This window comes from Schistocerca serialis, chromosome 1 (assembly GCF_023864345.2).
Source record: "Schistocerca serialis cubense isolate TAMUIC-IGC-003099 chromosome 1, iqSchSeri2.2, whole genome shotgun sequence".
NCBI classification, from domain to species: Eukaryota; Metazoa; Arthropoda; class Insecta; order Orthoptera; family Acrididae; genus Schistocerca; species Schistocerca serialis.
This window is the reverse complement of record NC_064638.1, coordinates 959,716,724-959,739,103: the sequence shown is the minus strand read 5'-3', so window position 1 is coordinate 959,739,103 and position 22,380 is coordinate 959,716,724.

Sequence of the window (22,380 nt, the reverse complement as noted above, 5' to 3'; positions counted from 1 at the left end):
AACTGTGAATTGCAGAGTAATCGTGTAGAAGTAGATGTAAATTCCACAACCGCCTTGGGCTATGTGACAGTGGGTTCTTCGTATATCACAATGAGCCCTCATACCTGTCCTAGATTCGAATGGTGCACAAGGGAAATGATTGATCTACTTTTACTTTCACGTTCTTTTAGCAAAACATATGTAGCACGAAGCAGGATACTGATTGACCTTTCTAAGAACATAGGCTCTCGGAGTTGTACTAGTAACCCATGACGTGATGCACTACACGCCTCTCTTGTTCCGTATTCCATTGGAGTTGGATGGGCATTTCAGCAATGTTTTCGCACTTGCTAAACCACCCCATGGCAAAGCGCGCAGCTTAGAAACTTTTATCAAGCCTAATAGGTAAGTGTCCCAAAACAAGAAGCAGAAGTATCGGTCATATGAAGGTTATGTAAACTGTCTCCTTCATGGGTGGACTTCGATTGTCCCAAGGAACGTCAGTCCAGCGTCTGTCATTCCTACAATTCGTTTCATGTGGCCGTTTCATTTTAAATCGCACCATACGCATACCCTTAGACTGCTAATGATTTAACTGTTTCCAGTGGCCACATAGTAGGGTACGGTTGCTGTCAATAGGCCAACTCAATTTCTCTGTCCATATTGAAAATAGGTGCAATCTGGTGGTCATTAAGCGTACCACATGTTGCCAATGATTCGCCATCTTAGTTGTGAGTTGTTCCACGAAGACACAAAGCTACAGTGAAAGAAGATAATATTTTCACTATGTTCCTGTAATTGGCATATTAATGATTGAAACGTCAGGGTGCTACACTGATAATTAGAAAATTTCTGCAGCAATCATTGGAAAGTATGAGCAATCATATCATTTTGTCATATCTATATCTATTCTATGCTAATAGTGAAACTGTGAAGCCATCGTGTGTCTTTATCTGTCTGAACACACTAATCTCCAAAAACATAAAAAAAATTTCATGGGGTTTTTCACAGATAAGCTTAGCTTGAGGCAAAATAGAGGCTTTATTTAATCAGAATCATAACACGGAAGAAAGGTATCGTAATTTAACACTTTATCTAAAATCGAGTGCCCAGAGATTTGGTTTATACGTTTAATCTTCATAGTGTAGTACACCAAAGAACCAACAGAAAGCGCTGTTAATTTTCTAGTACACCAAAGAACCAATCGATGGCGTTTTTAGGGATTTTTAACTTAGTGTCAAGATGTATTTTGGGAAGCTTAGTCAGTGATATCATTAAGCCCCACAATCTTATATTCATGAATACACACTAACAGATAATTTACTTGGCTAGTATATACGAATTTACTGATTTCACCGCGTGTGTTAAAAATTTAACACTGCTTTTGCTTCTTTCAAGGGACTTCATTTACATTCTTTGCTAAGCAAACCGAATTTATTAAGCTCCCTTTGTGATTTGGGTGCCTATTCATTACATTTTTATTTCTATTTTTACAAATAAAAATTCCTAGAAAACATTCAAGTCTTTTTGAATACATCCAAATGAAGATCGTGAGGCGAAACTCACTGCAGCTAGAGAACATCAGGCTTTGACTTACTCTTTGGGAGCTCCTCATCGATAGCATCACGCATTATCTCACCTCTCGGAACCCTTCACTCACAGAGGCTTAAAGTTACTTTTCTCCAATGTAACACCATAGAATCGGAAATTTTTATGGGGAGTGACGCAGGTGAACTAGTTTTTTGTACCTTGAATCCTGCTTGTTCACAAAAATTTACCATTTTGCTTTAAGAAATGTAAATAATTCCCAGTGAGCTTACGTTATGCTATGGCCACAAACAACGCACAAGACCAGACGCTGAGTTTTTTGGGCTTGGACCTTGGTGTCAGTTGTTTTTTGCCTGGCCAACTCTCTGTCGCTCTTTTCCCTGTTAGTGAAGCAACAAGCTCATTCTCATTCCCAGTGATACTAATTCAAGTGTTGCATAAAAACAATCTTTATAAGTCAAAAATAAATGCAATGTGCACAAAGTCTCAGGCACAGATGTACTGGGTGATCAACAAGTCAGTATAAATTTGAAAACTGAATAAATCACGGAATAATGTAGATAGAGAGGTACAAATTGACACACATGCTTGGAATGACATGGGGTATTATTAGAAATAATCTGATCAGAATAGCAATAATTAACATAACAAAGTAAGACAAAACAAAGATGATGTTCTTTGCAGGAAATGCTCAGTATGTCCACCATCAATCCTCAACAATAGCTGTACTCGAGGAATAATGTCGTTAACAGCACTGTAAAGCATGTCTGGAGTTTTGGTGAGGCATTGGCGTCGGATGTTGTCTTTCAGCATCCCTAGAGATGTCAGTCGATCACGATGCACTTGCGACTTCAGGTAACCCCAAAGCCAATAATCGCACGGACTGAGGTCTGGGGACCTGGGAGGCCAAGCATGACGCAAGTGGCGGCTGCGCACACGATTATCACCAAACGACGAGCGCAAGAGATCTGTCGGACATTTTGTGAACTTTATTTTTTTTTTTTTTTTGGTTCTAATAAAACCCCATGTCATTCCAAGCATGTGTGTCAATTGTTACCTCTCTATCTACATTATTCCGTGGCTTATTAAGTTTTCAAATTTATACTGAGCAATTCCAGGTTTCTCACTCAGATGACAACATAAAGTTATGTGGATGGAGACTAGGTGTTGCTAAGCGATGCCTTAGATTTGCCTTGAATAAGCCACTTTGTTTCCATAAATGAGATAGTGTGTCAATGATGGGAGCTATATTCGCACATACTGTCATACAACTGTTAGCGTTATGGACCAGACAAACACAATAATTAACTTAATGAGTAATCATTACTTGAATAGTAAGCAACGATCAATGAGAAAACTTATTAAATAATAACAGTCAATCTATTAATGATTAACTGAACAATTAATTTGGAAACATCGATTGAGTAACAGCAAATTAAATGACGATTAACTGAATAACGAGTAATTAAATCACAATGTGTAATATTTAATTTAATGAATCATACATTTTGTTTTGTTTATCCTGGGGAGTACGCTGCTTCTGTCTGCTGCTTTTCTTTAACACTCTATTTGATGGGGCTGTTTCATTTAGTAATAATGAGTCATAAAGTGACAACAACCAATTTATTAATCGTTTATAATTAGTACTAGTAATTAAAACCTATATATACTACTTGTAAGGTTTCTGTCCTGTATGGCTCCAGACGTGAAATATAGAGAATGAGCTGTGCTTTAGCTACAGCACAAAATGGAGATATGGCTATCAGTGTGGCTGCCTGAACCTATAGCGCACCAAGAACAGCGTTACAAAGACGTTTAGTTGGGAAAACCTATTTTGCTGCAGCGAACAGTCAAGTTATTGGAAGTACAGCTGATATGCTCATGACATTGGAGGAGGAACTAGTTGCACACGTCCAGAAGACAGAAGAATTATGTTTAACTTTACACAGAAAAAAACTGCGTTTACTGCATTTTGAGATAGCAGGCAGGAACGAGGTTCCACACAGATTCAATAGATAAAAAAGAACCGCCGGGAAAAATGGTATTATTCAGTTATGAAGAGACGCTCTGAGCTTTGTGTCAGCCAGAACCGACTTCGTTTGATGGAGCAAAGGACTTTAACAGGGAGAACATATGCCACTTGTTCGATATACCAGGAAAGTCTTTTTATGAAAACCTGCTCAGCGCAACATGAGTACTAACGTTGATGAGGCAGTTTATCAACGTTTCAGAAGAAACCAAGACAGTTGCTTGTCCACAAAGGTAGAAGGGCAGAGGGATGAAATAGCTAGTAGTGGAACAGTTACCACTAGTATTGCAGTTAACTGCACAAGCTCAGCTGGTCAGTATGTCCCACCTCTAATGATTTAGAAACGTTCAAATTCGGCAGAAGGGTTAGAAGATAGAGCTTCGCCAGAAACAATTTTTGCCTACAACCCAGAAAGCGGATATGTCAATAAGGATATACACTGAGGTGACAAAAGTCATACGATAGCGATATGCACATGTCCAGATGCTGTTAGTATGGCGTACACAAGGTATAAAAGGGCAGGGTATTGGCGGAGCTCCCATTTGTACTCAGGTGATTCATGTGGAAACGTTTCCGACGTGATTAGGGCCGCACGACGGGAGTTAACAGACTTTGAACGCGGAATGGCAGTTGGAGCTAGACACATGGCACATTTCATTTCGGAAATCGTTAGGGAATTCAATACTCCGAGATATACCATGGACAAAACAGTGGCCGACTGAATTCACTTAACAACCGAGAGCATCGAAATTTGCGTGGAGTTGTCAGTGTTTACAGCCAAGCAATACTGCGTAAAATAACCGCAGAAATCAATGTGGGACGTCCGTTATGACAGTACGGCGAAATTTGGTGTTAATGGGCTATGGCAGCAGACAACCGACATAAACGCCTTTGCTAACAGCGCGACATCATCTGCAGCGCCTCTCCTGGACTCGTACCATGTCAGCTGGACCCTAGACTACTGGAAAACTGTGGCCTGGTCAGCCGAGTCCCGGATTCAGTTGGTAAGAGCTGATGGTAAGGTTCGATTGTGGCGCAGACCCCATGAAGCCTTGGACTCAAGTTGCCAACAAGGCACCGTGCAAGCTGTTGGTGGCTCCATAATGATGTGGGCTGTGCTTAAATGCAATGGACTGGGTCTTCTGGTTAAACTGAACCGATAATTTACTGGAAACTGTCATGTTCGGCTACTTGGAAACCATTTGCAGCCATTCATGTACTTCATGTTATGGATGACAATGCGCCGTGCCACTGGGCCACAGCTGTTCCCGATTTGTTTGAAGAACAATCTGGACAGTTCGAGGGATTGATTTGGTTTCCCACATCACCTGACATGAATCCCATCGAACATTCGTGTGACAAAAGCGACAAGTCACTTTGTGCACAAAATCCTGCACCGGGAATGCTTTTGCAGCTATGGACGGATATGCATGGACCAATATTTCTGCACGGTACTTCCATTGGCTTGTTGAGTCAATACCACATTGAGATGCTGCCCTACGCCGGGAAAAAGGAGGTCCGAAGCGATATTAGGAGGCATCTCACGACTTTCGTCGCCTCAGTGATTTGTGAGGTGGTTGAGGAATTCTGTCAATGCAGTCCATCCGTCAATGGAAAGAAAGTTTTGTTTCTGCTCGATGGCCATTCACCACACACAAAGAATCATGTTGCTTTGATACCACTCTAGAAGCAGTGTCACCCTGTTCTCACTGTCAGGCAACACTACCTGTAAGTGACAACCACTGGATCTCTCTTTTTCAAATCTTTGGGTAGTCACTACATTGCAGAGATGGAGAAGTTTCTATTGAAAAAACACAGTGGAGGCAAATCTTAAGTTGTTACACAATTTCGTACTGTACCTCTCTCTGATAATGGATATGGACGGGCTGCAAAATTGGAACCATAGTGAATGGTTTTGCAAAAACAGGAGTTTGACCAGTAAACAGGAATTTTTCGAGATTGCGATTTTGTAGCTGTGAAGCAGCCAGAAACAAATAATTTTCCTGTGAGAGCAACACGTCTCAATGAACTAAGTCAGGAATCAGATAGGCCTTGGTCCAATACTGTTGTCTCAGCATCTAGATTAGAGTAGATTATTTTTCGTTCCATAGATCCGTGCTGAGGAGATCCTCGTGGATGTAGAACATGTCAATTTTTTTAAAGCTGAAATAACAATACTAATAGTATGAATATATACAATACATCATTTGTTTCTATTAAAAAATTCGTCAGTGGAGTGGAAGGAGTTGGCCACTAGTAAGTCTTTCAGGCTCCTTTTAACCTGATCTTTATTTGGAACTAAATTTTTTATGTTTGCTGGCAAATTATTCAAGATGAGTGTTCCTGAGTAGTGGACCACTTTTTGAACTGAAGTAAGTGCTTTTAAGTCCTTGTGCAGATCATTTTTGTTCCTGGTATTGTGTGTATGAACTGAGCTGTTTGTTGGAAAAAGAGATATATTATTTAGGACAAATTTAATTAAGGAGTAAACATACTGAGAGGCAATAGTTAGTATACCCAGTTCTTTGAAGAGGTTTCTACAGGACGTCTGTGAATTTACACCACAAATAATACATATTACACGCTTTTGGACTCAGAAAACTTTTGTTTGACTTGAAGAGTTACTCCAAAATATTATACCATATGACATTATGGAATGAAAGTAGGCAAAGTATGCAAGCTTTTCATTTTTATGTCGCCTATGTCTGCTAACACTCGAATTTTAAATACAGATTTGTTAAGGCGTTTCTGCAGTTCTGCGGTGTGCTCCTCCCAACTGAATTTATTATCAAGTTGTAATCCCAGGAATTTAAGACTGTCAACCTCTTCTGTCTGCTCTTCTTCATACTTTATGCATATGCTGGGTGGAAACCTCTTACAGGTTCTGAAATGCATATAGTGAGTCTTTTCGAAGTTTAATGTCAGTGAGTTGGCTTTAAACCATTTATTAATATCCCTGAAAATATCATTAACAGATCTTTCTAGAACTACACTCGACATACTATTTATTGCAATACCTGTGTCATCTGCAAACAAAACGAACTCAGCTTCTGACAGTGTAACTGATGAGAGATCATTAATGTACACAAGAAAAAGCAATGACCCTAAGATGGATCCTTGTGGCACACCACATGTAATTTCTTCCCATTCTGATGATGACTGATGACTTAATTCACTCGTCCCTTGCACTGACACCCTTTGTTTCCTGTTAGCGAGGTATGACTTGAACCATTTTGCAGCACTGCCTGTGACAGCATAGAATTCTAATTTATTTAAAAGGATGTTGTGGTTCACACAATCGAATGCCTTTGACAAATCACAGAAAATACCTGCTGCTTGAAACTTGTTATTTAATGAATTAAGTACATTTTCACTGTAGGTGTAAATAGCCTTCTCGATATCAGAACCCTTCAGAAATTCAAACTGTGTTCTTGATAATATGTTATTTGTGGTCAGATGGTTGAGAAGCTGCCTGTACATTACTTTTTCTAAAATTTTTGAGAATGCTGGCAAAAGTGAAATCGGTCTGTAGTTTGCTGGTATCTCTTTATCCCCTTTCTTGAATAGAGGCTTAACATCTGCATATTTTAGCCAGTCAGGAAATGTCCCAGTTATAATTGACTGGTTACACAAGTAACTTAGAATTGTACTAAACTCACAAGAACATGCCTTAATAAGCTTTCAGTATTTTAAACATAGCTGCACAACAGCAACGGTTCTATGTAATAAAATTATAAACAGCCAACCAGTTTCAAAGGATAAAGAATTCTTTACCTAGGTTTCAACAAATTTAAATTTTTCTTCAGAAGGTGGCAATTTTACATTAGTATGGACTGATGTATCATCGCCGTTTTTACAAACTTCTGCATAGATCCATTTGTCAAAATTAAAATATACCCCTAAAAAATAGGGTTTGTCACGTAAATATAAATTAGTACATGGATGTTGCAGAGCTCACAACCGACTCTACCTTGCCACCTTCTGAAGAAGACAAATTTAAATTTGTTGAAACCTAGGTAAAGAATTCTTTATCCTTTGCAACTGGTCGGCTGTTTATAATTTTATTAATAAACTTTGTTGATATTTCATTGTAACCACTAGAATTCTTTGTTTTTAAAGATTTTATTATGGAAGTTATTTCTTCTGGTGAAGTGAGTGACATATTCATGTACCTGAAGCTATTTGTAAAGGCTCGTTTCAGATATTCAAGGACATTATTTACTGATCCTGACAATCCCATTCTATCAGTAACGGATATAAAGTACTTGTTAAATATATTTGCCACACTATGCCCATCGGTTACTAATGTGTCATCTACCCTTAGTGCTATTTGTTCCTGTTCCTTTCTGGTTCTAAATGTCTCCTCTTTCACTGTATCCTATATTGTTTTTATTTTGTTCCCTGACATTGCTATCTTCTTCTCGTAGTGCATTTGTTTAGATGTCTGAATTACTTTTTTTAATATTTTACAGTATTCTGTTGTATTTAACTAAATCATCAGCATTGGAGCTATTCTTGGTCCACAGGTACATTTTCCTTTTTGTCTCACAGGAAATCTTTATTCCTTGTGTAATCCATGGCTTTATTATAGACATCTGTTTAATTTGAGTAACTTTTAGAGGAAAACAGTTTTCAAACATGGTACTGACATTGTTCATGAATGTGTTATATTTTTCATTCATGTCATGAGCACTAAAAATATCTTTCTAGTTCATATCTTTGAGCAGTTTTCTAAAACACTCAATTTTTGGTTGATTGACTACTCTCCTGTACTCAGATTTAGCAGTCTTGAAAATCTGCTTAGAATTTACATCTAAAACAAGGAGCTGCATGTCATGATCTGACAGTCCATTTACTACAGGTTTTATGATATGATTTTGTTCCTTTGATTCGTCTATAAAAATGTTATCAATGGCTGTCGTTGAGGATTTAGTGATCCTAGTTGGAAAGTTTACAGTGTGAGTCAGATTGAAAGACAACATTACTAACTACATTAAATGTTTACTGGAAGATTGCATTAGAAAATCTGTATTAAAGTCACCAGCAATCAAAATTTCTTTGCTTCTTCCTGTTCAATAACCCAAAAGAGCTTCTAGATGAGTTATGCATAGATTATAATTTCCTGCAGGTGCTCGGTAAATAGTTACTATTATATAGGATCTGTTATGGAACTCTACTTCTGTTGCACATGGTTCTAGATGATGCTCTAAACATAATTTATTAACGTCAATGTTCTTGAATTTATGGCAGTTTTTAATAAATGTGGCAAGTCCTCCTCCAGCCATATCTACTCTGCAGAGGTAGGAAGCTAGCTTAAATATTGAAATGTCTAACATATCTATACCAGTGGTCACATGATGTTCAGAGAGGCAGATTATGTCAATTCGGTTAGATGAATTCATTTCATTGATACAAATGAGTAGCTCATCAACTTTATTTCTGAGTCCCGGAATGTTCTGGTGTAATACAGATAACTGATACTGCATACTAATGGGATTATAACTGATTTGGCGAAGATGTACTGGCAGTTTCTGATTACTTTCTGTCAAACATTGTTTAAATGGAGGCTGTATGCTAAAATCTGATGCTGTTCATCTATTTTCTCAAACTGAGTGTGTCTGCCAGTCTCTCCTAAAATTCGTTTTCTTTCCCCATTCCCTATCCTAAAAAAGGCATCCCTCTGACACCTGTGACCACTGATTTCACCACTTGTGACAGTGTCCCCCCTTAAGTTTTCTGCAGTCAAAACCAGACAGTATTCCCATCCCTTTCCTATTGAGGTGAACGCCATGCCCAGTGTAGTCCCACCTATCAATAGCATCCACAGGAATCAAACCATTATGAGATCCTATATCCGTCCCAAGCAGCCACTCCAACTGCAAGTTCACCCTCCCAACGGAAGAGTTCAAATGAGGCCGATCACGGCGTCTCAACACAGGCACAAATCCCACACTCGTATGCTTCGTTGCTGATGCTATCTCCAGCAGGTCAGAGTCTCTGTCAATGCTATTTCCCGGACCACCCACTATAACCACGGCATCCTCCTTTGTGAAATCCTTGCATGAAGAACCTACATCCTCTGTTACCTGACCCAGATCTGCACTAGGTTTGATAAAGTTTGTGACCTGGTACTCTGGACCTAGATTTTCCTACAATAGTTGGCCAACACCTCTACCATGGGAACTACATAACAACAGAACTTTCTTTCTCTTTACAAATTTCCCTACCTTTTTCAAGTCCTTTAAAGCTTGTTGTGCCCTTTCTACAGCTGTCAAGATAGGTCAGAATGTCTTCCAGTTGGCGCAGCAACATTTTCATTGCATGTTTCCCAACAGTTGCAGGATAAAGATTTATTGAAATCCTTGAGCACGGTTTCGGTCTATCTAAACAAACCTTCATCAGATGCACTTTACCGTGTAGATCTTCAACAGTTGCTGCTTCAGCAACGTTTAAAATTTTGAAAACCATAGTTATCACGAGCAGTCCATACAAACAGAGACTGGCAGAAGCGGAAAACGAAAAAGATCAAGACAAGTCTAAGCTTAGGTGTCGGAAGGAGTCATAGTCTTGTTGCATCTATGGCGACGACATAAATACGATATGATTCATGCCTGCTCCAGAAGAAGGCCTTTTGGCCGAAAGCTTATTTGTTTGGCAATCTTTTTGTTGTGCCTGTCTTCGCGTCAACATCTCCACTATATGGTGAGTAGCTATCTGTCCTTTTCATAGTGTTATCGACATGAGTCATTGTTTGTTATGTAAAGAGTGGTTTCAGTTAAAATGTTCTGACATTAGGAATGTGAGCAAAATATTGTATTGTGAAAACTATAAACAAAGTATGTTTGATGAAAGTCAAAATGTATAAGACTTTCAAAGTTTTGTCTTGCCTAATCTGTGGCCTAAGTAGCTTACTATTAACAAAATTTAAATAATGGTTTTATATTGAATGATATTTTTTTCATTTCTTTCGTTTTTTTCTTTTTATACATGTAAGCTATATGTAAACTGAATGGCTTATAGACCACGACAAAAATAAATTAACGAGTTGTTTTGCGGCAAGGATAATGTTTTGATATATCTGCACGAGAAAAAAGGAAGAAGAAATGCGCTCTTCAATTTATTAATTCCTGTATCTTCATCTGTCTGTTTCTGTAAGAGGTAGCGGGCAGACGTGTGATAAGATCCGTCGTACCAGTATTGTTTAAAAACGTGTATTTCAACCGTACATATAAAGTGTTATAAAAGTTATTAGTAAAGCAAAGTTTATTCGTACATTCACGACGATCACGCATGTCTGTTCATCATTTCGCCCGCCGCCGAGATCCTTCATGAGGAGGTTCCGAGCAGACAAGAGGAATTTGCGCGCTTGGCGGAGGAGCTATCCTGCATCGGCATTGTTATAATCAGGACTACGCACAATGGGATTAATGTGAAGCAGTACATAATTTAAAGTATAAATATTGATCTTAAATGTATTGACATTGAAGGTCTGTTGATATTGGCACCAGCTAAAGTTCACCCAGGATATGTGTACAGATTTATGAATTACCTTCCAATTTCTTTCAACTATTCCTTCCAATCAATTTCCTTTCAATTATTCAAGCAGCAATTATTAATCAGTTTCCACTATTTGCCCGCCCATATATGCCACCATTCAGTTTTCATTGTGTTTTCTAACTGTTTGTAAGTGTTTTGATAATCAGTCATTCTTTTACCTTTGAAAGGATCATTTCTACTTTTAGCCTCCTTGGATTTGAATATATGCCATTCGGTTTTGGAGGCCAACAAAAATCTCCTAAAAATCAAGAATATGAAATATGTTTAGATTTGTTCAGATGTGTGTAGTGATTACACTATAACCCACTGATGGAAACTATGTGGCAATTGAAGGAAACCAGTACCCTTAATTGGACTGGTGAGTCACGTTTTTATTTTTCAAGTATTTCATTAACAGCGAGTATTTATGACTTCCATGTCTACTAGAGTGAAATGCAAAAGGTAATGTCCAAGTTACACTGAATATAAAATATTTATTATAACATCCGAGAGTTTCATTACATATTTGCTTTAGGTGGCCTATTTGATAGCTATGTGGAGATTCAATAAAGTACTTCTCTACAGCCGACATAAGTAAAGTACAGATCAACATAAAGACTGCTTTGAGTTCCACAATGCTTGTAGTCCGTATCATACTTTATTTGATCTGAATGTACACTGGCTTGCCCAGTTTGCTATGTGTCAGGACAGATGGTGCAGGGATACAGACTTTGCATTCACCAAGAGAGGACCTCAGGTCCCCTCCCAGCAGTTCAGATCTGGTTATCTGTGGCTTCTTGAAATAATATGAGGCACATACCACGGTTGTCACTGTGACAAAGCTATAGATGATTTCTTTCTACACACATACTGACCACTTTTCTGTGTTTTCATCTGAAGACGAAAGTAGACTAGAAAATATGCTTGTTCCTGCATCTGGTTCTGAAAAGTTTATGAGTGCGTAGGACGTAATGTAACGATCCCGATTTTATCCCACTGCTGGAGTCCCCCAGGGCTCCATCCTCTCCCCTCTCCTCTACCTCCTGTACACTGCCGATATACCCAAGCCACCCCAACCTGTCCACCTTCAATATGCTGATGACATCGCCTTCCTAGCTCTCTATCCTACCCTTCAGTGGTTCCAATGCACCCTCCAAACCCACCTTGACCAGTTCGCCACTTGGTGTGATCAGTGGTTCCTTCGTCTGAACCCCTCTAAACCCAGGCAATCATCACAGGCCGCACCACATGCTCCTTCTATCTCTATGAATTCTGCCTCACCATTTATGGTCGCCACATCCAGCTCACCCCCACCCTGAGATACCTTGGCCTCACCCTTGACCGTCACCTCACCTGGACCTCTGACCTCCTGACCATCCAGCAGAAAGCCCATTCCTGCCTCCGCCTCCTGAAACTCCTGTCTGGCCAGACATGGAGATTGCATCTTTCCACCATCCTCCACACCTACAAATCCCTCATCCATCCTATCCTCTGTTATGCCAGCGTTGCCTGGATCTACGTACATACCTACTTTTACAAGGCCCTCCAAATCCTCAAACGGCATGCGCTCTGCCCTGCCTTCCGTATCCGCCTTCCTTCCCCCACATGGCTCCTGTATGACCTCATCCTCTTCCCCCACCTTCTCCTTTTCCTCCAACATCTCCACATCCTTTACACTGTCTGCAGGCTTGATCCCCCCCATGCCCTCATTTCCTTCTTCCTCTCCAGCCCCACCTGTTACTGCACCTCTATTACTGTATCCCTCCCTCTCTCCACCTCCACACCCTCCATCTCCTTCATCAGGGCAATTTCCAGCACCTCCACCTCCTGGATGCTGAAATTTGCTGTGACATCTACCCTTCCTTCCAACTGTAACCTGGCCTTCCCCCCCCCCCCCCCCCCCCGCCCCAGGGCCCCATTTCTCCTCTCTTCTCCTTCTCCCAGAGCGGATTTTCGTCCTTCCCCCCCCCCCCTAAGTCCCTGCATCCCCTCCTCAACTGTGTCCATCCCACGTCCTTCCCTCCCCAGCCCTCTTCGATGTTTCTCCACCCATCTCCCCCATCTCCACCCCTCCCTCCTTTCTTACTTCTTCTATTCTCCCTCACCTCCACATCTCCATGCCCCTGGCAGATGCTGTGTTTGCTCATCGTCATCAGTGTGCTACATTAGTGTTGTGTTTGGTGCTGTTCTCCTGTGCATCTAGAGCTGTGATTTTAATTGTGTGCTGGTCTTGTACATAGTGTTACCGTCAGTGATCGTTATGTGCTACGCTGTCATTTGCTACTTTTATGCTCCAGCCATACTTCGCCTTGTGTTCTTTTAATTGTCCCAGTGTGAGGTTTTTTGTGCACAATACTTTTTAAGGGTTGTATCTCCACTTTACAGTCGCCCCCTTTCTGTCTGTTCTCTTCCATTATATTTCCCCTTTTTTATATTTATGTACGCCATATTTTCTCCTTTGTAATTTTGCATGTCTTCTGTTGTATAATTAATATCTTTGGGCTGAAGAGCAGCGCATATGCTGCTGCCAGCCTGCCACGGATTGGCAATTGAAGGGCAATAAAGAAAATAAACAATAAAAAGAAAAAAAACGATCAAGATATTAACTTCCAGTGACTGTCGAATGGTTAGGTTGCTAGGGATAAGGTGAACAGTTGTCATTTTTCCGCCTGTAAAGCAGAAGAACGAAACTCTAAATATCTTATTTCAAAGCAGGCCAGGATTTAGATGGATTCTGTTATAGGGTAAAACTTATTAAACTATTAATTCATATCAGGCCCATCTCAACTTTTAAACGACACGAGCTCGTTCACGGGGGATGGTAGACAGGCCAATCCGAACGTGCTTTTTAGACTGTTTCCCACGCACGTTTAGGCAAATGCTATGCAAGTCGCCAAATTTTTCTTTCGAAAACAATAAACAAACAAATAAAGTATAATAACACGCAGAAGAAAGTTTACACGATGCGCAGCCAGATGGGGCACACGGCTTCCTTCCCCTAAGCTGCTTTGACAACTGTGGCCTCAGGAGGCAATCAAGCAACGAAATTTTCCAAATCTTGAAAAAAAGTGGATACCATACGAAACGGGATAAACGCTGAGGAAAAGAAAGATGAAACAGTTACCGACGTGGATTAACAAAACAAAGTAAAATAATTGAAACAAACATATCTTGTTTAGTTTGGCAACGTTTAAGTATTTTTTCCGTAGCTGTTATTGTAGCTTGAAACAAATCTCACTGAACAGCGAAAAACACAGATTAAGAATAACATAATCAGGAAAATAATATATGATTTATACACATATTCCTGCCAGCGCTTTTATATTGTTGTTGTTGTGGTCTTCAGCCTAGAGACTGGTTTGATGCAGTTCTCCATGCTACTCTATCCAGTGCAAGCTACTTCATCTCCCAGTACCTACCGCAACCTACATCCTTCTGAATCTGCTTAGTGTATTCATCTCTTGGTCTCCCTCTACGATTTCTACCCTCCACGTTGCCCTCCAATACTAAATTGGTGATCCGCTGATGCCTCAGAACATGTCCTGCCAACCGATTCCTTCTTGTAGTCAAGTTGTGCCACAAATTTCTCTTCTCTCCAAATTTCTGTTCAATACCTCCTCATTAGTTATGTGGTCTACCCATCTAATCTGCAGCATTCTTCTGTAGCAACACATTTCGGAAGCTTCTATTTTCTTCTTGTCTAAACTATTTATCGTCCTTGTTTCACTTCCACACATGGCTACACTCCACACAAATACTTTCAGAAACGGCTTCCAGGCTTTTATAATAGAGGTGTAGATTATCTTTACATTTTAGATTATCTTTACATTTAAATGCAAGGTGTGGGCAAAAGGGGATGTCTAAAGTAAGACTGGGGGTGTTGGAAGTGATGGATGTTCTGGAGTACAGTTTGATATGAAGCGAGTGATGCCTTCATCTTCTACAGAAGAGCGTGAACTGATCGGTGGGTATAGTGAGTTCTAGTTTTGTTTTGATTTACATTTCTGAGGAAAGATGACCATTGTATGTCAAGCATCATTGGCAGTGATGTACTTGAGGAGTTGCTCTAGATCAGTTGTTGTCAAACTTTTATACTCAGTAGCCAGAACTGACACGGGGGGGAGGGGGGTGGGCGCACATTAGGCTGTGTATGTACCGATCTTTTTATTAATTGGTAATGCACATAAAATAGTATACTATGAATCTTCAATACACTAGAAAGAGAACGATAAGTTGGCCGCCAACTGCCAAACACTGATCGTTAAAAATCGGCATCATTCGGATCTCTTCGTGTGGACTGTTCTGTTTTAGACTGCTGCCACCCTCAGCGGCCCAAAAGTTGTAACAGTGAAACTGTATGAAGAGGTATTGTCGTGTTGTGTGTGTGAGAGGATTAGATTAGATTATAAAATGATTAACTGATTAAATACAGTAATTATATTTATATTTACATGTATTATACATTTACTAAATGTTGCCAATATCATTTTTCTTCTGTTCATTGCGTCGTATTACAACAACCTTAACGTAATTTTGTATCCGTTGCTACCACATGCACCGCTTTTGAAGATGAACGTTTCTATAAAGCGCATTCACGGATCTATGTTACTTCCGTCTGAAATTTATATCATACCAGCTGATCGGCACGAGTCGCGTACGCCCGACAACTGTCATTACTGGAAGATAAGCAATTAAACATTCCCCTCTCACATTCCCCCTCACACAACTGCGAATACGGTACCACCACAGATACACGATTAACTGAAAAGAAATGAAATTTTGATGCCGGACCAGGTCCTGAACCGGGATCTCCTACTTTACGCAAGCAGTCAGTTAACAACTTTTCCAGATCTGTTTTTTTTTGTTTTTGTTTGTTACAACAGTTTATTTAGTTAATAATGCAATAGTCAGTTCTGTTGAATAGGCACAAATCTATCGTACTATCTGACAAATAAGAAACCGTAAATATTGATTATTTCATCGGTACAGGCCTTAGATCATTACTGAATTATTTACATTACAATTATATAGTACTAATTCCGCATACAGTCTGCCTGTGAAATGCATTAAATGCATGGGTTATTCCAATCCCGCCTTAAATGAAACATCACTTTCACTACAATTAACTTGTATCCATTGACTACAAATTACTGAATACAAGTGACTAAGGAAACAATTTTTTATTTTAATAATGCAGTGTAAAAGAATAAGATAAAACTCCTTTAGCTAACAAAGGAAAAAGGAAAAAAATTGCTCGGAGGTGCTCCTTATGTGAGAAAACAAATCGGTAATCTCTCGTTTTTAAGACCCCAGTCGCAGGTTGGGGACATGCCATCGGGATGGAATGCCGAGCCTTTGGTCGTCATCAGAACCGAGTTGCAGCTTTCAAGCCAGCTCATTGGCGAGGTTCCAACCACAGGGTGGTTTGGATAAAATCCTTCCTAAGAGGTTAGCAAAAGTGGATTGGTACGTGTCGTCTCATTATGTGATGGCCAGTTGGCAAAACCGTCCAGAAATAGTTCACGTTCTTGGGTCCACCTCTGAAAAGATAAAGGAATGCCACACCCTTTATCCAGGTGACAGCAATCATCTTTGATGTCGGAAAATACGTCGTCTCGGGATAGAGGAGCATATTAGGGACGATTATGTGCTTATGCATCTGGAGATAAGCCAGTATCTACAGGGTAAGGAATCACACGTCCGCAATCGCACCACGAATGAGACGGTGTTCGTCCGCGCCGTACAAATTACGCCTCAGGCAGACGGGGACGCTTGCCAGGGCGATGACTTGGAATTTGTGTCGTGTCGGGTATTTAATGGTAACGACGATGTACCAGGTGGCACTCGTTTCCATGGTGAGGTATGGCTGATGAGCTGCACGCCACACTGCTCGGCACCCAACACTAGATGACGTCCAACGACAGCATTCTGAGCGTGAGTCCACATTGAGGGGCGATAAATATCTCGCATAGTGGAAGCCCTAGTGCGAGAAAAGAACTGACATAGCTGTGTTGAAGATCAAAAGGTTGATATCTCATAACGCTGATGCAATGTGGGCCAGGTGAACCACGTTTTACATGAACGAAGTTCCAGATCGTCGACCAAAAGCCCACAGATATTGTTGAGGCTGTGATTCCATACCGTCAAGATTGTATTCACGGAAAGCCATCCATTACATCACCTTCGTGAAGTGGTGATGATGTCTCTAAGCACACGTTGCTTTGAATGCATGTTAATATCTGAGCCCAAGGATGTCTGCACGGGCTACAGGACATGGTACAGAACTCAAATGCATCACGAGGAGGCACATAAAAGTATTAAAATCTGAGTTAACTGAACGGCCAATAGGGATCAGGTAGTGTGCCTGTAGAGGGTTTGGATATCGTAATAATTAGACTTTCGAGAAATTCCGGTGGTAGTCGTCGTAGCGGACAGTAGCTCATGGTACATTGGCCTCCATCGAGGCAGCATCAAGTTTTTAAAGATACTATAAAATTCTAATGGCAGTCCTTGTGGTTCTGGCGATCGGTTGAGAGCCTCTTTGGTGAGCGTATCAATGCTGTCTTAAGTAGAAATATTTGCTGAAAGAGAAGCCGCCAGGGGCCATCAGTGGTACAAAACCGTCTGTTGTATTCCCGCAAGTGCCGCAGTGTTACGGTCTTCCTCCTGACAGACGTGACGATAGTGAGCCTCTATGGCTGTGATGAAGTTAGCCGTCAGGTAAATCTAAAGAACGGATCTTCACTTGTCGATGGCGTCTGAGATCTGTAACGACATGATGTATTGAGCGAGTTTCTCTGTTAACGCTGTCTTGGCATCGCGCTTGGACAACTACGCCTTCCAATCGGTGCCGAGTAAGAACCAAAATCTAAGCCTGAACGCGTGGAATCTCGACCTGAAGTTCCGGGGATCGCAGGTGCTCCGTAAGGTCCCAGAGGATCATAGTAAAATTCTGTCGTGTGTCGGTGTCAGTGCATTCATTCCTTGCCATACTCGAACAGTGCACGGCACAGGGCTGGCTTTACACGTCGTACGCACCACGTAAGTATGGATGAGGATTGTGTAACGCGTCTCTCACAGGATTCCAATGTGTCTGTGATCATTCGTCGAGATTCCGGTTTCTGTAAACAGGCAACGTTAAGTTTCCACTGTCCCCGACTCTGCCATATTGTTTGACGTCAGAGGTTGTCCGTGCACACATAAATGCTATGGTTTAAGAAGGCCGAAGGCCAACTTTCCGCATTCAGGATGTCCAAAGTCAGGGTAGACGCAATCCAATCGATTGGCTGAGTGGTTTGTTATGTACGTTCAAGTACATCCCAGGCTATCGTCGTACAGTGCTTCCCAGGTGCCTAAAAGATTGAGCTGACGTTCTAAGAAGGAAAACTCCCCATCACAACCCCATCAGATTTAGTGGTATAATGGCTCTAAGGACAGCCCGTCAAAAATTGAACACAGATCAAGCATGAAAACAAGAAAATATACTTGTGAACAAAGAAGCAAAATAGAAACAGTGAACCCTCCAAGCTTAAGATGTGCAACGTTGAGCGAACTGCAAGAACACCAGCGTCGTGTTTGTGCGATCGTGGTATTGGACTGCCAGGTGGGGAGATCCATGTTCAAATCTGCCTCGTGTCAATTTTTTTCTCAATAATTTATGAACTTCTGTCCGGTCACTGAGGTTTCTGTTCTCCCTCTATGGTCTCAGCAATCATCGTGCTATACGAGTACATTGGTTACAGAACATAGTCTCAATATTGAGAGCAGGCGAGATGCCGCATAGACCTTTCACAGAAATGATAACAACAAATAAACGAGTGTGAACTGTGTTACAACAAAGGAATTCGAGAGTCAAAACTTCCAAAACGGAACTCAAGAGACATAACGAGTCGTACTTGTGTAGAACAAACAGGAGGTACGTACGTCCGAAGGTCCCTTCGTTACACCTCGTTGTTGGAAACGGACGTGACAGCACGACACAAACACAAATTTGAATACAGTGAACAGACAGTTCATAATTTTGTGATAAAAAACCTGGGGAACGAGGAAGAGTTGAACACCGGCCTCCGCCTTTGCAGTCCAATATTGTAGCCACATAACCACGACGTCGTGGCCGTTCAAATTCAGTCGATGTTGCACATATTGAGCTTGGACCGTTCACTATTTGTACGTTGATTCTTTTTTCATAGTTCAGTACGCCTTTTTCCTGTTCTCATGTTTCATTTATTCTCAGGTTTTGACGGGCTACCAACTGGGCCATCTTACCACTAAATCTGAGGGGATTGCAATGGGGACTTTTCCTTGTGAGTTATGGAGTTCGGGACAAATGTTAATATTTGGACGCTGGTCCTTCCTCGCAAGATCGCGGTCGTAATCTCCCCCGACAATGATGTGCTCACATCGTCTCAGAAAAAGCGGCGCGATGTTTTCAGAATAAAACTGAGCGCTCTCGTCGTTGGTCTCAGCCAGACAGCATATCGGCGTTCGCTAGTCGTATACCGCGTACTGTCAGTGCTAGCCCTCGCGCTGACTGCAAGTGACGTCTTCTACTGTAAGGTCATCTAGCACGATAATCGCTGTTCCACTATCTCCATTGGCATCTGGGGTCAGGTATGCAGTATAGCCATACAAATTAGGTTGCGTCTTTGTCCATAACTCTTGGAACAGGGCAATGTCAGTGTCTCCTGCTCCTAACATGCCACTAGCAACTGAAGTTTAATATAGGAGCCGAACATATTTCAACTAATGGTGGCAATTCTGCATTTCAGTAAGAATAAATGTCGTCGGATCTTAAGTACTGTATGTCTCCTGATTAAGCGAGGTTTGCTGGGGCTGACTGGCCATTTCTTCGTCTGGCGGGGGTTCATTAACTATATCGTCTGCCCACGAAACGGGGGAGTCAGTTCCGGTCAGAGCTGATGGAGGAAAAGCCGTTGTCATCAGGGTGTCCATGCTGGCGGCGCGAGAGACATCGCTGTCGGGGTCTTCAAAGTGTTGCTGTGTTCTGGGGTTACTTGGTAAATTGTCGTGCCTATGATGGCGGTGTGTACGGGCAACGACGTGTGAGACCTCTTCCTGGGAATCATCTGATAGGTGTGTGAAGAATTCATCCTGGGCTCTGACTCTGCGTCCGATGTCATCTTCTTCTTGTGTCGTTTTAGTGACCTCTGTTCATAGGGATAAGCTTTCGAGTCAGGTAGAGTCACGACGTTCAGGAACAAAGGTGACTCTAGGCACAACCATGGCTTCGAAATCCATATCACCTTCATGTCTGTCGGCATCTTCGTCCAGCACTGCGATGTTCGGGCGAGAGGCCGGTCGTCATTGTAGATGGTCAGCCGAGTCTCGTCCAGTCTCAGCAGATTGTGAAAGATCCTGAAGTTGCTTTGCTGGCGTCTGGAGGGCATCAAATTTCAGTGCCGCGGCGTAGGTGTGTGAAAGGGATGCCATAACTGAAAGGGGAAAAGCATCGTTGGAACGTAGCTGCGTAATTCTTCGTTGGAGACATTCGTTTCACTCCTGTCCTTCTTTACCCCATCCAGAACAGTTCCTTGGTTCCCCATCGTATATGACTAAGGCCCAGCAACTGCCAATGAAGAGCTAGGACTGGACACGTTTCTTTACTTCAATGCAGACTTGCCGCACAGCTTTCAAAACCGGATATGTATGAAGTGGGCCTATTTCTCTGCCACATACCCGTGTACTGTTCCTTAAGTGTGCAGTGACGCCATTACGTCTTCCGTCGGGATTTCGGACGGAAGTTCGAAGATACGGACCTTTTGTAATCTCAGGCCAGCATGCTCAACAATTATAGGGCTGATGTGGTCGTCCGAATGTTGTAACTGGATGCTGCCTTTCGTCCATGCTAAGATCCCGTAGCAAGAAACGTCGTTTGTCAGCTTAAATTAAATCGCACTTATAACGATGGACATCATAGAGGATCTTCACTGCGACAAGTAGGAATTGTTCGACAGCGAGTGCTTTCGGTCGCACATATTATTTTTTCGAGAAAGTGAACGCCAGTGTGGTTTCACGATAGGAGTTGGCCATTCTATTGGTCTGAATGTACCGGTCTGAATGTAAACAATCGCGAGGCACACGCCACGGCAAGGACGCGAACAGCTTCGCTAACGAAGGCAGACTGCGCCAGTTCGCTACCGGAGCACGTTACACGGACCGACCGATATTTCCATATGTCCCAGTGTCTGCTACACACAGCGATCGTACAATTATGTGATTTCTCGGCAGTGAGAGAAATATTTATTTTAATCTTCAGATTGCCTTGGATTTGGCATGAAAAGAGTCCAGGTTCTGTATCTGACAGTATCTGTAAAGTTTTCTGAATTGTTACTTTGGACGTGAATGCATGTCTCGTTTTAAGCCTTTGGGTAGTTATTACATGTTTCTAAGGCAAAAACACAGTGAAGGAAAACTCGAAGTTTTTACTCAACTTCATATTGCCCATCTCTCTGCTAAAGCTTATGGACAGGCTCCGACAATAGGGACCGTAGCGAATGGCTAAAAAAAAATGTTCAGTAAATTAAAATCTTTTTCAAGGCTGCCATTTTGTAGCTGTGAATTAGTTAGAAACAAATAATGTTCCTGTAAGAGAAGCACCTGTCAATGCCTTAACTCTGGAACCACATAGCCGGCCGCTGTAGCCGAGAGGTTCTAGGCGCTTCTGTCCGGAACTGCGCGACTGCTCCGGTCGCAGGTTCGAATCCTGCCTCGGGCATGGATGTGTGTGATGTCCTTAGGTTAGTTAGGTTTAAGTAGTTCTAAGGTACTGATGACCTCAGAAGTTAAGTCTCATAGTGCTCAGAGCCATTTGAACCATTTTTGTACCACATAGGGCTATGTCCAATACTGCTGTCTCAGCATCTGGAATTGAAAATAGGTCAGAATCTCTTCCAGTTGGCGCAGCAAAATTTGCACCGAAGGTTTTCCGGAATGAATGCTCCCCAATACTGGACAAACTCTCTCCAGGAAGAAGTTTGAATAAAACTCAGAAAACTGCAGTTATCACGAGCAGTCCACACAGAGACAGGAAAAGCGAAAACAAAGGGAAGAGTAAAAAGGAAACAACAACTAGATCTGAAAGACGACAAAATAATCATACGCCCAAGAAGTCAGCTAGAGCTCAACTCTCGTTTCTTTAGAAGTTTCAGAGAAGGTCAGGCCTATGTCTTAGAAGAAGTCATGATTTTATGGCATTAGTGCCAATAAGATATAGACGACTTGATTACTCCAGAATGTGATTTTCACTCTGCAGCGGAGTGTGCACTGAT